The following is a 16,319-nucleotide window of genomic DNA, read 5'->3' as shown; positions in this document are numbered from 1 at the left end:
CAAGTCTTTGCCGAGTGCCAGCGGACAGGCACTCGGCAAAGTATATATTTAGGATCTTTGCCGAGTGCTCCACGTTAGACACTCGGCAAAGAAGGTCTTTGCCGAGTGTCAACTTTAGACACTCGGCAAAGAATATTTCTATTTTTTTCTTTTTCCTTACCAAAATTTTTTTTGTATGTTCGTACACTATGTAGACCTACATGTACCATTTTGGGACAATTATAACAGTGTTTTTAATAGCTAGTAGATTTAGTTCGTTTATTTGAATTTCTTCGGAAAATTTAGATTTGAATTGCAAGTCACTCGAAACTTGGAAAACCGTGCATGCAAAAATGATATCCATGCTAGTTAGCACAAGTTACGATCGATTTCAGGAGCGGACCGGAAACTTCGAGCAACATGCTCACTCAACATGGCCGTGAACTTGCCATTCAGCTGTTTAAAAATTTTATAAAACACAAACAAACTCAGAAAATCATGAAACATGTCCACGTGTCATGATATCATATGTAGAAGCTGTGACAAAAAATGAGAATGTTTGGAGAAAGTTGTGAGACATTATGTGTAGAAACCTAAGAGAACTACACATGAAAGGGCTGGAAACGAGCCGAGCTCGGCTCGGCTTGGCTTGGTGCAGCTCGGTGCCTGACCAAGCTCGACTCGGCTCGATGCTTTCACGAGCTGAGGAACTAGGCTCGGCTCGGCTCGGCTCGGCTCGAAGGCGGCTCGCGAGCCGGCTCAGCTCGCGAGCCACACCCTGATATTATATAATTGCATTATATAGTTAATTATTAGTATATAAATATAAAATATATAGATATCATTCATTATTATGAGGAATCTAAATTATTAATTGTCATATATCTATCATGAAACGCTAAGGAACAAACTGACAATATATAAAATTAGCCAATATCCATCATTATTCTACATATTAAGAAATTTGACACAGCTCGCGAGCCGGAACGAGCCGGCTCGGCTCGGCTCGCTACGGGAACGAGCCCAAAAGGCAGGCTCGGCTTGGCTCGCTCGAGGCTCGCGAGCCGCTCCGAGCTCGAGCCGGCTCGCGAGCCTCGAGCTTATTTTCCAGCCCTACATGAAATCATAGAGTTTCAATGTGGATCTCTTAGGTTTGTACACATAGTGCGTCACAGTTTTCTCGAAACTTTTTCAAATTTTTATAACAGCCTCTACATATGATATCATGACATGTGGACATGTTTCATGATTTTCTGACTTTGTTTGTGTTTTATACCATTTTTAAATACCTGGATAACAAGTTCACGACCATGTTGAGTGAGCATGGTGCTCGAAGTTTCTGGTCCGCTCCTGAAATCGGTCGTAACTTGTGCTAAGTAGCATGGATATCATTTTTGCATGCACGGTTTTCCAAGTTTTGAGTGACCTGCAGTTCTGTTGGGTACCATAATTAGGGGTACCCCAATACTCCTTAACATGGCTGGAAAACATCCTCAAAACAGACCGTAAAGACTGGTAAGCGCGATTCAAAGTTGAATCCTCAGGGACGCGATCTCGTCTCGCCCGAGCCCGGCCTCGGGCAAGAACAGTAGTCCCGGACGGATTCACGCCTCGCCCGAGGACCTCCTCAGGCAACGGACGCACCCCCGGCTCGCCCGAGGCAAAACTCGGGTAAAATTTGTCATGTAGCGACCTCGGCCAAATCGCCTTACCAACCGACCGTATCGCATGCGCATTTAATGCAGGGATCGCCTGACATCTTATCCTGACACGTGCGCCTCAGTCGGCAAGGTCGAAATGACCGCAGTCACTTCGCCCCTTTACTGATCGTTCTGACAGGAAAACAACACTATTCACCCCGTTCCGACTACTATGCCAACCATCAGGGTAAAACTAACGACAGTAAGTCACAACCTCCCCCGAGTTCAGCCTCGGGCGCAACAGGGAGCTCCGCCTCGCCCAACCTCATGCCTCGGCCTCAGCCTCAGCCTCGGGAGAAGGTCTCCGCCTCGCCCGACCCCAGGCCTCGGCCTCATCCTCGGCCTCGGGAGAAGGCCTCTGCCTCGCCCAACCTCGGGCCTCGGCCTCAGCCTCAGCCTCGTCCTCGGGAGGAGTCACAACCTCGCCCGACCTCAGCCTCGGCCTCAGGAGAAGTCTCCGCCTCGCCCGACCTCGGCCTCGGACCGACTACGCCACAGGGGATACATCATTACCCTACCCCTAGCTAGCTGCCTCAGGCTATGAAGGAACAAGACCGGTGTCCCATCTAGATTACTCCGGTAACAGGTAATGATGGTTCCCTGTGTGCGTCCATGACGTTGGTTGTTCTCAACTCTCTACGAAAGCAAAGAAACGTCAGCAGGACCCCTGCCGCACCGCCAGCTGCGCTTCTACAGGGCTCAAGTACTTCTCCGTCGGCCATGTTAGCACATAGCTACACCCCATTGTATAACTGGACCATCTCCTTGTATCTATAAAAGGGGATGTCCAGGGCCTTCCAAAAGGAGGAAGGCAGAGTGGGAGAGACGCGGAGGAGGCTAACTCAGACACCTCACCTCAAGGCCGAACCCTCTCCCTCTCTCTCTCGCGACCCTTGTAACCCCTACTACGAGCACCCCGGTGCAAGATAATATAAGCCTCATCCTCCCTCTTGTGTTCCATCTTGCATCAACCCATCTGGGCAGGGACACGCAACGACAAATTCACTAGTCGGTTGAGGGTCCTCGCGGGTCCGAAACACCAACAGTTGACACGCCAGGTAGGGGTCCTGCTGCGTGTTGACAAATACTTTCCCGTTGAGTTCCAGATGGACAATCTTCAGCAGCCTCTTCGGCCCGGGACGGTGCTCTGCTTTGGGAGTCTCGAGTTCATGTCTCGCGACGGCAGCTACGACATGGTACTCCTCCCCCCGCAGCACGACAACAACGACGGTCGTCGGCTCGCCCCCCGGTGGTGAACTCGACGACGTCACCTCCCCGCGGCAGAAGAGGAACATCCGGGTTTGCCCCGCTACCCTCCTCGCCGGAGGAGGAGAAGACGGAGCAACCGTGGCCAGGCCAGAGGCGGCACCTCGTCGGCTGTCGGACCAGAGCGAGCCGACGACACCGGCACCTCTGCGGGGGACATGTCGGGTGTTGTCCTCGCACCTGAGACAACGACGGGTGTCGCTTCCCAGCAACGTGCCAACCCCAGGCGGACTGATGACACCGGCACCCTTGCGAGGAACTTGTCGGACATTAGTCTCGCACCTGAGATAATGACACACTCCGTCCCTGATGCGACTTCACCATCGTCCATCAACCAGGAGGTACCATCAGTTTTCCACCATGTTCCCTTTAGATTCAGCTTCGATCCACCAAGCGACCCCACTTCGGTGAGCGCTTTCGCAAGGGCATATCCTGACCTTCCAGGGTACCATATGTGGTCAACTTGGGACCAACTGACGGTCGTCTCAACCTCCGGACCCGCGGGTTTCGAGGAAGAGGATGAACCCGACTTCAGTTGGGATTTCTCTGGACTCCGTGATCCCAGTGCCATGCGAGACTTCATGTCCGCATGTGACTACTGCCTCTCCGGCTACTCTGATGATGGCCACAGCCTCGACGACGAGGGTTACAACCCAACTCGCGAGTGTTTTCACATCGATCAGGGGGATCACGACGAAGACGACCACCCCAGCATGCCAGAAAAACGGCGACGCCCCTGCGCCTGCGTCTCGCATTGAGATCCCGCGGGAGCTAGCTGTGGTCCGAGTCCCTGCGGGGGGTCAGTGCACACAACTCGAGCAACTCCGCGAGATGCAGGCCAAGCTCGACGAAGAAACGAGGTGACTTGTGCAGCTCCGACAAAACATCGAGCAAGAGTGGGCAGGCCGAGCACTCGCCGGAGGAGCGAGTCATCGGGCCCGAGACGTCCAGCGTCGTATCATTGACGATGCCAGGGCTGCCCTCGGCCTTTAGCGGGGCCGGCCAGAACCTAGCTGCAGTGGCGATGCTACTTCGAACAATGCCGGAGCCATCCACCACCGAGGGGCGACATATCCAGGGCGAACTCAAGGATCTCCTAGAAAATGCCGCAGTCCGACGAGCCGAGAGCTCTGCCTCCCGACGGCGAGGGTGCCCCTCGGAGCATCATGCAGCGTCCTCTCGATGCATGTGCAAGGCCTCGGTCCACACCGAGCACACAGGAGACAGGACACCTGCAGCCCGGGATCGCCTCGGCGACGAGCAACACCGCCGCGACCGTCGAGCCCGCCTCGAAGAGAAGGTGTGCCGAGGCTACCACCCCAGGCGCGGAGGATGATACGACAGTGAGGAGGATCGAAGCCCCTCACCCGAACCACCAGGTCTGCGACTCTTCAGCCGGGCCATACGACGGGCGCCGTTCCCGGCCCGGTTCCGAGCCCCGACTACCATCACCAAGTACTCAGGGAGACAAGGCTGGAGTTGTGGCTCACGGATTACCGGCTAGCGTGCCAGCTGGGAGGGACAGACGATGACAACCTCATCATCCGCAACCTCCCCCTTCGCCTCTTCGACGCTGCCCGGGCCTGGCTGGAGCATTTGCCTCCTGCGCAGATCTTCGGCTGGGACGACCTAGTCAAGGCCTTCGCTGGAAATTTCCAAGGTACGTACGTGCACCCTTGGAACTCGTGGGATCTCCGGAGCTGCCGCTAGCAGCTAGGGGAATCCCTGCGAGAGTACATCCGGCGGTTTTCCAAGCAGTGCACCGAGTTGCCCAACATCACCGACTCGGACGTCATCAGGGCATTCCTCGCTGGCACCACTTGCCGGGACCTGGTAAGCAAACTGGGATGCAAGACTCCCACCAAGGCAAGCGAATTGATGGACATAGCCACCAAGTTCGCCTCTGGTCAAGAGGCGGTCGAAGCCATCTTTCGGAAGGACAAGCAGCCTCAGGGAAGATAGAAGGAAGATGCCCCCGAGGCATCCGTCCAGCGTGGCACGAAGAAGAAGACCAGGAAGAAGGCGCAAGCAAAACGCGACATCGTTGATGCGGATCTTGTCGCTGCTGCCGAGCACAGGCATCCTCGGAAGCCTCCCGGAGGGGCCAACATGTTCGACAAGATGCTCAAGGAGTCGTGCCCTATCACAGGGGTCCCGTCAAGCACACCCTTGAAGAGTGTGACATGCTTCGGCGTTACTTCAATAAGGCGGGACCCTCGGTAGAAGGTGGCAAGGACCAAGGCAACAACAAGAAGGGGGCGACAAGGAAGAGGAGTTCCCCGAGGTCCACAACAGCTTCATGATCTACGGTGGGCAAGTGGCGAATGCCTCGGCTCGGCACCGCAAGCAAGAACGCCGACAGGTCTACTCGTTGAAGGTAGCAACGCCAGTCTACCTAGACTGGTCCGACAAACCCATTACCTTCGACCAAGGCGACCACCCCGACTGCGTACCGAGCCCAGGAAGGTACTCGCTTGTCGTCGACCCTGTCATCGGCAACGCCAGGCTCTCTAAGGTCCTCATGGACGGAGGCAGCATCCTCAACATCATCTACGCCGAGACCCTAGGGCTCTTGGGGGTCGATCTGTCCACGATTCGGGCCGGTGCAGCACCCTTTCACGGGATTGTCCCCGACAAGCGTGTCCTGCCCCTTGGGCAACTTGATTTGCCCGTCTGCTTCGGAACTCAGTCCAACTTCCGAAAGGAAACCCTCACTTTGAGGTGGTCGGGTTCCGAGGGACCTATCACGCGGTGCTGGGAAGATCGTGCTACGCCAAGTTCATGGCCGTCCCCAACTACATGTACCTCAAGCTCAAGATGCCAGGCCCCAAGGGAACCATCACCGTCGGATCCACATACCGCCACGCTTACGAGTGCAACGTGGAATGCGTGGAGTACGCCGAGGCCATCGTCGAGTCCGAAGCCCTCATCGCCGACCTGGATTGCCTCTTCAAAGGAGGCGCCCGACGCGAAGCGGCACGCCGGCAACTTCGAACCAGCTGAGGCGGTTAAGTCCATCTCTCTCGACCCCAGCAACGACGCCGACATGAAAGTCAGGATCGGCTCCGAGCTCGACCTCAAATAGGAAGCAGTGCTCGTCGACTTTCTCCGCGCAAACGCCGAAGTTTTTGCGTGGAGTCCCTCGGACATGCCAGGCATACCGAGGGATGTCGCCGAGCACTCACTGGACATCCGAGCCAGTGCCCGACCCGTGAAACAGCACTTGCGCCGTTTTGATGAAGAAAAGCGCAGGGCCATAGGCGAGGAGGTCCACAAGCTAATGGCTGCAGGGTTCATCAAAGAGGTATTCCATCCAGAATGGTTAGCTAACCCTGTGCTTGTAAAGAAAAAAGGTGGGAAATAAAGCATGTCCAAAGGTTCTCTACCCTCTGCCTCGCATCGATCAAATTGTGGACTCCACTGCTGGGTGCGAAACCCTGTCTTTCCTTGATGCCTAATTAGGCTATCACCAAATCAAGATGAAAGAATCCGACCAGCTCGCGACTTCTTTTATCACACCTTTTGGCATGTATTGTTATACTACTATGCCATTTGGCTTGAGGAATGCAGGTGCAACATACCAAAGGTGCATGAACCATGTGTTCGGAGAACACATCGGCAGAACGGTCGAGGCTTACGTCAATGACATCGTTATCAAAACGAGGAAAGCCTCTGACCTCCTCTCTGACCTTGAGATAACATTCAGGTGTCTAAGAGCGAAGGGCGTAAAACTCAATCCCGAGAAGTGTGTCTTCAGAGTCCCCCGAGGCATGCTCCTAGGGTTCATCGTCTCCGAACGAGGCATCGAGGCCAACCCGGAGAAAATCACGGCCGTCACCAACATGGGACCCATCAAAGATTTAAAAGGAGTGCAAAGGGTCATGGGATGCCTTGCGGCTCTGAGCCGCTTCATCTCGCGCCTTGGCGAGAAAGGATTGCCCTTGTACCGCCTCTTAAGGAAGGCCAAGCGCTTCACTGGGACTCCCGAGGCCGAACAAGCCCTCGGAAACTTAAAGGCACTCCTTACTAATGCGCCCATCTTGGTGCCCCCGCTGCGGGAGAAGCCCTCTTGATTTATGTAGTCGCAACCACTCAGGTGGTCAGCGCCGCGGTCATAGTCGAGAGACAAGAAGAAGGGCATGCACTGCTCATCCAGAGGCCAGTCTACTTCATCAGCGAGGTGCTATCCGAGACCAAAATCCGCTACCCGCAAATCCAGAAGCTACTGTACGCAGTGATTCTAACACGGCGAAAGCTGCAACACTACTTCGAGTCTCATCCAGTGACTGTGGTGTCATCCTTCCCCCTGGGAGAGATCATCCAGTGCCGAGAGGCCTCGGGTAGGATAGCAAAATGGGCAGTGGAACTCATGGGCGAAACACTTTCATTCGCTCCTCGGAAGGCCATAAAATCCCAAGTCTTGGCACACTTCCTGGCTGAATGGATCGACACCCAATTGCCGACAGCTCCAATCCAGGCCGAACTTTGGACCATGTACTTCGATGGGTCGCTTATGAAAACCAGAGCAGGTGCTGGCTTGCTCTTCATCTCACCCCTCGGGAAACATGTGCGCTACGTGATACGCCTCCATTTTCCGGCGTCAAACAACGTGGCCGAGTACGAGGCCTTGGTTAATGGGTTGCGCATCGCCGTCGAGCTAGGGGTTTGGCGCCTCGACGCTCGTGGCGACTCGCAGCTCGTTATTGACCAAGTCATGAAGAACTCCCACTGTCGCGATCGAAAAATGGAGGCCTACTGCGACGAAGTCCGGCGCTTGGAAGATAAGTTCTACGGGCTGGAACTCAACCATGTTGCTCGACGGTACAACGAGACTGCGGATGAGCTAACTAAAATAGCCTCGGGGCAGACGACGGTTCCCCTGAACGTCTTCTCCAGGGACATATATCAACCATTCATCAAACTCGATGACGCGCCCGAACCCGAGGAGACCTTGGCCCAGCCCGAGGTACCCTCGGCCGCCGAGGGTGAGGCCCTGCGCGTCGAGAGAAAGCAGCACGGGGTTACGCCAAACCTAAACCGGCAGACCCCATACTTGGAATATCTCCTCCGAGGAGAGCTGCCCCTCGGCAAGGCCAAAGCTCGGCGACTGGCTCGGCGCGCCAAGTCATTCGTTTTACTGGGTGATGAAAAAGAGTTGTACCACCGCAACCCCTCAGGCATTCTCCAACGATGCATATCCGTCGCCCAAGGACAAGAGCTGTTATAGGAAATACACTCGGGGGCTTGCGGTCACCATGCAGCACCTCGAGCCCTCATAGGTAACGCTTTCCGACAAGGGTTCTACTGGCCGACCGCGGTGGCCGACGCCACTAGGATTGTGCGCTCCTGCCGAGGGTGTCAATTCTACGCGAGACAGACGCACCTGTCCGCTCAGGCCCTGCAGACAATACCTATCACTTGGCCATTTTCCGTATGGGGTCTGGACCTCGTCGGTCCCTTGCAGAAGGCACTTGGGGGCTTCATGCACCTGCTGGTCGCCATCGACAAATTCTCCAAGTGGATCGAAGTCCGACCCTTAACCAGCATCGGGTCCGAGCAGGCGGTGGCGTTCTTTACAAATATCATCCATCGCTTTGGGGTCCCAAACTCCTTCATCACCGACAATGGCACGCAATTCACTAGGAAAAAGTTCTTGGACTTCTGCGAAGGCCACCACATCCGTGTGGACTGGGCCGCCGTAGCTCACCCAATGACAAATGGGTAGGTGGAGCGCGCCAATGGCATGATTTTGCAGGGACTAAAACCAAGGATCTACAACGACCTCAACAAGTTTGGCAAGCGGTGGATAAAAGAACTACCCTCGGTGGTTTGGAGTCTGAGGACGACGCCGAGCCGGGCCACAGGCTTCTCGCCGTTTTTTCTAGTCTATGGGGCCGAGGCCATCTTACCCACGGACTTGGAATATGGTTCCCCGAGGACAAAGGCCTACGACGACCAAAACAACCAGACCAATCGAGAGGATTCATTGGACCAGCTGGAAGAGGCTCGGGACGTAGCCTTACTACACTCGGCGCGGTACCAGCAGTCTCTGCGACGCTACCATGCCCGGAGGATTCGGCCCCGAGGCTTCCAAGTGGGAGATTTGGTGCTTCGGCTACGACAAGACGCCCGAGGACGCCACAAGCTTACTCCTCCCTGGGAAGGGCCATTCATCATCGCCAAAATTTTGAAGCCCGGGACATACAAGCTGGCCAACGATCAAGGCGAGGTCTACAACAACGCTTGGAACATCCAACAACTACGTCGCTTTTACCCTTAAAGTGTTTCAAGTCGTTCATGTATCTCACTTTATTTACATGTATAAATAAAGTCTAACCATCAAGGAAGGATAAGCCTTGCCTCGGCAAAGCCAGACCCTCCCTCGGGGGCTAGAAGGGGGGAACCCCCTCTGCGTCAAAATTTTCCTCGGAAAAGTTTTCTACCAAAACGACTTTCGTGCTTTTCGACTATATCGATAACGGAATCCTAAAAACGATGAGAGAAACCTTAAACGGCAAGGCCGACCGAGCCGAGGGACTCCTACGCCTCTAGGATACAGATACCTCACTCATCACCTTTCGCGAAAAGTAACTCACGCTCGGATAAGCGATTCTGCTACCGAACAAGTCCTAACGCTCGAAACAAGAGGAAAGAAAACACAGCTTTATACTCTGATGCTAAAAATGTTTAGGCCTCAGCGGCCGCAAGAAACATACGCATACTTAAAACAAACAGTTCCTACACGCTCAGGTATCGGCAGGGGGAGGAGCAGCACCCTCGGCAGAATCTGGCTCGGCCTCAGACGGCGACACGGGCGGAAGGATCTCCACCTCAAAGGAGGAAGCCAGCGCCGCGCTTGGGCCCTCGACAGCTGCGTCAAGCCTCTAGACCTCGGCTAAGGCGACCTACTCTTCGTCGGGTAAGCAGTACCCCTCGCTGACCCGCTCCAGATCCACGTCGTAGTGGGAAGCGAGGACGGCGAAGGCCTGCCTAACGCCGTGGTGCAGCGCCCCGCGGAGTCTGCTGCGCACATGGCCGCCCAAGGCCCACAGGTGACTCTGGGGGGAGCTACCCGAGGGGACATCGTCGAGGCCAAAGGCCCGGCAAAAAGCCGAGATAGCTTCAGACATGGCCATGCGGTTGGCCTCCTTCTGCTCAGCCGCCTGGGCAAGCACCTTGCAGTTCTTGATGGACTCGTTAAGAGCCATCCCGAACCCTTAAGACAGTTGGACAATGTTCTTCAGACACAAGGAGAAGAATGAAGACAAAAGCAGAATCACTTATACGAGCAAGAGAGACTTTGAACGGCAAGGCCGACCGAGCCGAGGGACTCCTACGCCTCTGGGATACGGATACCTCACTCGTCACCTTCCACGAAAAGTAACTTGCGCTCGGATAAGTGGTTCTGCTATCGACGAACAAGTCCTAATGCTCGAAATAAGAGGAAAGAAGCACGACTTTATACTCAAATACCCAAATGTTCAGGCCTCAGCAGCCACAGAGAACAAACACACATACTTAGGGTAACTATGGCACCTAGACTTAGACGTCGGCAGCACCCTCGGCGGTTTTCCCGACCTGCGGCAGATGTCTTAGTACTTGAAGCAGTTACATTTTGCTCTCAGGCAAATACTGTTACATTCCCTTACAAACGGGACTCCAGCTCCATTCCCGCAGGAATGAACTACCTCCACACCAGAGGGGCTGCGAGATAACAAACTCCAAGCGGCTCGCCGGCGACCACTCCACCAGCAGCGACAACGACCTCCGCCTCGGGTGGCTAGACAGCAACAGCGATCGCCTCGGGGCAAACGCTACTGTGAAAAGGCCCTCGCCCCCGTCCCCCGCACGAGGGGCGAGGACAAGCCATTAAAGCCAAAGAGTCGGAGGTCCGGCCATAGGTGGCACTGACGGTCTCGTCGGCGGAGGCAACCGCTTCTGCAGGGGGAAGACTCACCTATGGCGGCCACCACCTCAGCACCGACGACAGCGGCCACCTGCGCACCAACGCCACACCGGCGAATGGCGGCCGCCACAGTGCGCACCGGCAGGTCCTCACTCCCGTCCTCGCCATAGGAGCGAGGATGAGACTATCCAAGAACATGAACATCGCCCTCGCGGCGTACGACGTGTTGTGCGACCCCCCGGTGTGGCCAGCGGCGCGGGAAGGGCCGTGGACGTGGCCGACCTGCGTACGACGCGACCGTCGCCCGTGCGGTGGACGGATAGCCACACTCCGACCGTGCAGCAGGTGGTAGTTCGCCTCCTCCGCAAGGCTGGTGAACGCCCTTCTCCCCCAAATGCTGGAGGAAGAAGCGGGTCTGAAAGGGAAATGCGCCCTTGGGCCATTTCTAAGTATTTTGGTGATTAAGTGTCCAGCACAAGTGCCTAAGTGTTAAATTGTGCCAAGGACTCAAGAAGTGCAAATCAAGATTAAAGGTATGTTTCTAGACTTAGTACATTGTTTTGAAGACTAATTTATTGTATCTAAGTGCTAGAAACAGGAGAAACAATTTTGGAGAAGTTGGCTGTGTACAACCAAAAGGCTGCTCGGCCTGGGTGCACCGGACTGTCCGGTGAGCCAACAGTCGGCCGGGCCAACGGTCGGCCGCGTAATCCGCACGCGACGCGTGGCAGAGCCAACGGTCAAAAGGGGGCACCGGACTGTCCGGTGTGCACCGGACAGTGTCCGGTGCGCCAACGGCTCTAAACCGCCAACGGTCGGCTTCACCAAAGAAGGAAAGAAATCCGCACCGGATAGTGTCCGGTGGTGCACCGGACTGTCCGGTGCGCCAGGCGACAGAAGGCAAGAATTGCCTTCCTGTAATGCTCTCAACGGCTCCTAGCTGCCTTGGGGCTATAAAAGGGACCCCTAGGCGCATGGAGGAGAACACCAAGCAACCTTTGAGCAGTGTTGATCATTCACACTTCATTCTTGCACACTTGTTCGACATTCTTAGTGATTTGAGCTCCGTTCTAGTGAGAACCTTGTGATACTCTTTCGAGCTCAAGTCTTGATCTTGTGTGTGCGTATTTGCTGTGGATTTGAGTGTGTTGCTTCCCTCCCTTACTCTAGTGCTTCATTGTGATTATTATTGTAAGGGCGAGAGACTCCAAGTTGTGGAGATTCCTCGCAAACGGGAAAGAGTAAAGTAAAGAAGAACACCGTGGTATTCAAGTTGATCATTGGATCACTTGAGAGGAGTTGGGTGCAACTCTCGTCCGTTGGGACGCCACAACGTGGAGTAGGCAAGTTTTGTACTTGGCTGAACCACGTGATAAATCCTCGTGTCTCTTGTGCTTGTCCTTATTGTGTCTATTGTGCTTCACAAGAGCTCTCCTCTCTACTCACTTGATTTCATTGTTCTAACTCTTAATCAAGTTTGTGGTGTTAAGTTTTAAGTTTTACAGGATCACCTATTCACCCCCCCCCTCTAGGTGCTCTCAGGGTCGCCAGCCCATGCGGAGGGCCCGACCACAACTCGGCTTGCCCTCCTCCCCAGCACGGATGATGAACATCCTTGAAGCTGAGGGCAAGGGAGAGGCCACGGCCCGGCTCGCTCTTCCCCACCACAAGGCTGGCGATCATCATCCTACGTGACCGCCGACGAGGGACTGCAGCCGGGCTGCATGATGAAAATCCTTGAAGCCGAGCGATGACTAAAGAGCGCCAACTCCCACGAGGTCGCGCTCCCCCAATGGCAGCAAGAAGAAGGCAACACAGGTGCACCCCATCTGGGGGCTCGGAAGGTGGAAAGAAGCGATGAATGCGAGGAGTGCGAAGGCATGGCTACTGCCCAGGAGATCGATCCCTTTTTAAAGGCGGATCTCCCCACTTGCGCCCCAAAGCGTCACGGGCGAAGTCTCCCCTAACGCGCTCCAGGGTTTCCACCCCACGACACAGGAGCTAGGTCCCGCATGTCATACAAACTGACCCAAAACGCGAGGAGGGCGAACCGCCACACACGAAGCATGCAACTACCCCGCGGGTAAGCACTCTCTCATCCTCGCCAAAACCAGCGGTCAAAAGGACGGACCGCCACGCAAGAAGCATACAACCGCACCACGGTTGTGCACCCTTTCAGCTTCGTCGCATCCGGCGGTCCAGCATGGAGGCCCGGGCCCACATGTCATGTAACCGGCGCACCGGTTACTACGTGCAAAGAAACCGCACCGCCACTTGCACCAATGCTGCGTCTTCTCGGGACTATAGAACCAGTGCAACGACTCGAGGCAGCCCCGCGCATGACCCAACAGTGCCAATTAAGTGCGACGGTCACGGGTCGGTCAGCCGCAGGGATAGACGTGACAGTCGGTATGACCATAGGCGGACCGGCAGTAATTGCAGCAACGGACGGACGGAGGCAGCGGTCCAACCACCAACCATGCCCTGGTCCCACCTCCAGGCTCGCATCCTCCCTTGAAGCGGCAGGAGAGCCTCAGAGCCCTCTCCCACAGCATAAAGACGACGCACCCGTGTTCCGTTCCTCGAACGACTCACGCACGCGCAACAGATGCCCCGCGAATCGCCCGTCCTGTCGCATTAACTCCCTGGCAGGGCACGCGACACCTCTGGCAGGCGAAGTGGGTGCCGTTTCGTCTCCGTCATGATGACCGCCTCAAAAAAGGTGTGCCACATTGTTTAAATTTATATCCTGTCTTCCTTCCCCCCCCCCTCTCTCTTGCCACAGGGATCGAGAAAAGAGATATTTCGAAAGGATCCTTCTCAGCGAAGGAAACGGACCCCGAGCCCTCCTACTGATCAGGGGTTCAAAGGTTGCGCCCTGCGGGGTTCGGCAACCGCCTCAAAGCACTCGGGCTCCGAGCCCTTTACTGATCAGGGGATCGAAGGCTGGCCCCTCGGAAGGGTTCGACAGCCGCCCCAGAGCACGCAGAGTCAGGGATGACCCTGGGTACATCTGTTACATGGCCGAGGCTTGGGCTACGCTCCCGAGGTACCTAGGACATTTCTGAGACCAGCGGGAATGATTTGTAATGGAATCCCACCGGAGGGAGGCACCGAGCCCTCGGACCCTATCAAATGGGTCCGGGTCCAGCAAATCACCTGCAGGTACTTTTGGAGCGCGCCTCTGGGCCACTAGCTGACCCTTATCGAACGAGGCTCAGGCGTCCACTCGGATCACCCGATAGCAACTCACTAGAAACACCATGTTCGGCGCCCACCGAGGGTAACATGGCGCGTTCCCCCCTCATCCTTGCAGAAAGGCGATGAAGGGGCATACAATAAAAAGCCGAGACAGTCCTCGATTGTCCTCTCGCTCCGTGCAGAGGCTTGGAGGCTGCTCTCGCACCAGGCTACGGCCAAATTGTTGACCACGTCGACAAAACCAGCTTAAAAGCTCGGAGCCTGACATGCACCCGGGCTGCGACCAGGCCGCATGAGGGAACAACAAGGCCGACCGAGGAATCACAAAAAGAATTAAGACCTCAGAGGAGTCAAACCACTCCTCTGAGGCCTCGGGGGCTACACCCGACGGGTGCGCTCGTGCGCACCCATCGGAACAAAATATAACCGAGAAAGGTTGGTCCCCTTGCAAAAAATCCGGCAGAGCCCCCAAGCGAGTACCTACACTCCCTTCGAGGCTCGGGGGCTAATGTCAGGTACCGTAATTAGGGGTACCCCAAATACTCCTTAACATGACTGGAAAACATCCTCAAAACAGATCGTAAAGACCGGTAAGCGCGATTCAAAGTTGAAGCCTCAGGGACGTGATCTCGTCTCGCCCGAGCCCGGCCTCGGGCAAGAACAGTAGTCCCGGACGGATTCACGCCTCGCCCGAGGACCTCCTCAGGCAACGGACGCACCCCCGGCTCGCCCGAGGGCAAACTCGGGTAAACTTTGTCGTGTAGCGACCTCGGCCAAATTGCCTTACCAACCGACCGTATCGCATGCGCTTTTAATGCGGGGATCACCTGACACCTTATCCTGACACGCGCGCCTCACTCGGCAAGGTCGAAATGACCGCAGTCACTTCGCCCCTTTACTGATCGTTCTGACAGGAAAACAGCACTATTCACCCTGTTCCGACTACTGTGCCAACCACCAGGGTAAAACTAACGACAGTAAGTCACAACCTCCCCCGAGTTCAGCCTCGGGCGCAACAGGGAGCTCCGCCTCGCCCGACCTCAGGCCTCGGCCTCAGCCTCGGCCTCGGGAGAAGGTCTCTGCCTCGCCCGACCCCAGGCCTCGGCCTCAGCCTCAACCTCGGGAGAAGGTCTCCGCCTCGCCCAATCTCGGGCCTCGGCCTCAGCCTCGGCCTCGGGAGGAGAAACAACCTCGCCCGACCTCAGCCTCGGCCTCAGGAGAAGTCTCCGCCTCGTCCGACCTCGGCCTCGGACCGACTACGCCATAGGGGATACATCATTACCCTACCCCTAGCTAGCTGCCTCAGGCTATGAAGGAACAAGACCGGTGTCCCATCTAGATTACTCCGGTAACAGGTAATGATGGTTCCCTGCGTGCGTCCATGACGTCGGTTGTTCTCAACTCTCTACGAAAGCAAAGAAACGTCAGCAGGACCCCTGCCGCACCGCCAGCTGCGCTTCTACAGGGCTCAAGTACTTCTCCGCCGGCCATGTTAGCACATAGCTACACCCCCATTGTACAGCTGGACCATCTCCTTGTATCTATAAAAGGGGATGTCCAGGGCCTTCCAAAAGGAGGAAGGCAGAGTGGGAGAGACGCGGAGGAGGCTAACTCAGACACCTCACCTCAAGGCCGAACCCTCTCCCTCTCTCTCTCGCAGCGCTTGTAACCCCTACTACGAGCACCCCGGTGCAAGATAATATAAGCCTCATCGTCCCTCTTGTGTTCCATCTTGCATCAACCCATCTGGGCAGGGACACGCAACGACAAATTTACTAGTCGGTTGAGGGTCCTCGCGGGTCCAAAACACCGACAAGTTCAAATCTGATTTTTCCGAAAAATTCAAATAAACGAACTAAATCTACTAGCTATAGAAAACACTGTTATAATTGTCCCAAAATAGTACATGTAGGTCTACATAGTGTAGGAACATACCATAAAAAGTTTGGTGGCCAAAATAAAAAAATATGCTTTGCCGAGTGTCCACAGAAGACACTCGGTAAAGACTCTCTTTGTCGAGTGCCAGATATTTAACACTCGGCAAAGAGAAGACTTTGCCGAGTGCCGTCTTTCGGCCGTCAGCTGTAGACGGCCGCTAACGACCCTTTGCCGAGAGCCGTCTTTGCCAATTGTTTGACGCTCAGCAAAACATTCTTTGTCGAGTGCTTCGCTGTGCCGAGTGTCCCGCACTCGGTAAATAAGCTCTTTACCGAGCGCAGGACTTTGCCGAGTGCGGCGCTCGGCAAAGGCTTCTTTGCCGAGTGCCC

The sequence above is a fragment of the Zea mays genome, chromosome 7, assembly GCF_902167145.1.
Source record: "Zea mays cultivar B73 chromosome 7, Zm-B73-REFERENCE-NAM-5.0, whole genome shotgun sequence".
In the NCBI taxonomy this organism is placed as follows: domain Eukaryota; kingdom Viridiplantae; phylum Streptophyta; class Magnoliopsida; order Poales; family Poaceae; genus Zea; species Zea mays.
Note: the sequence above shows the minus strand (reverse complement) of the source record.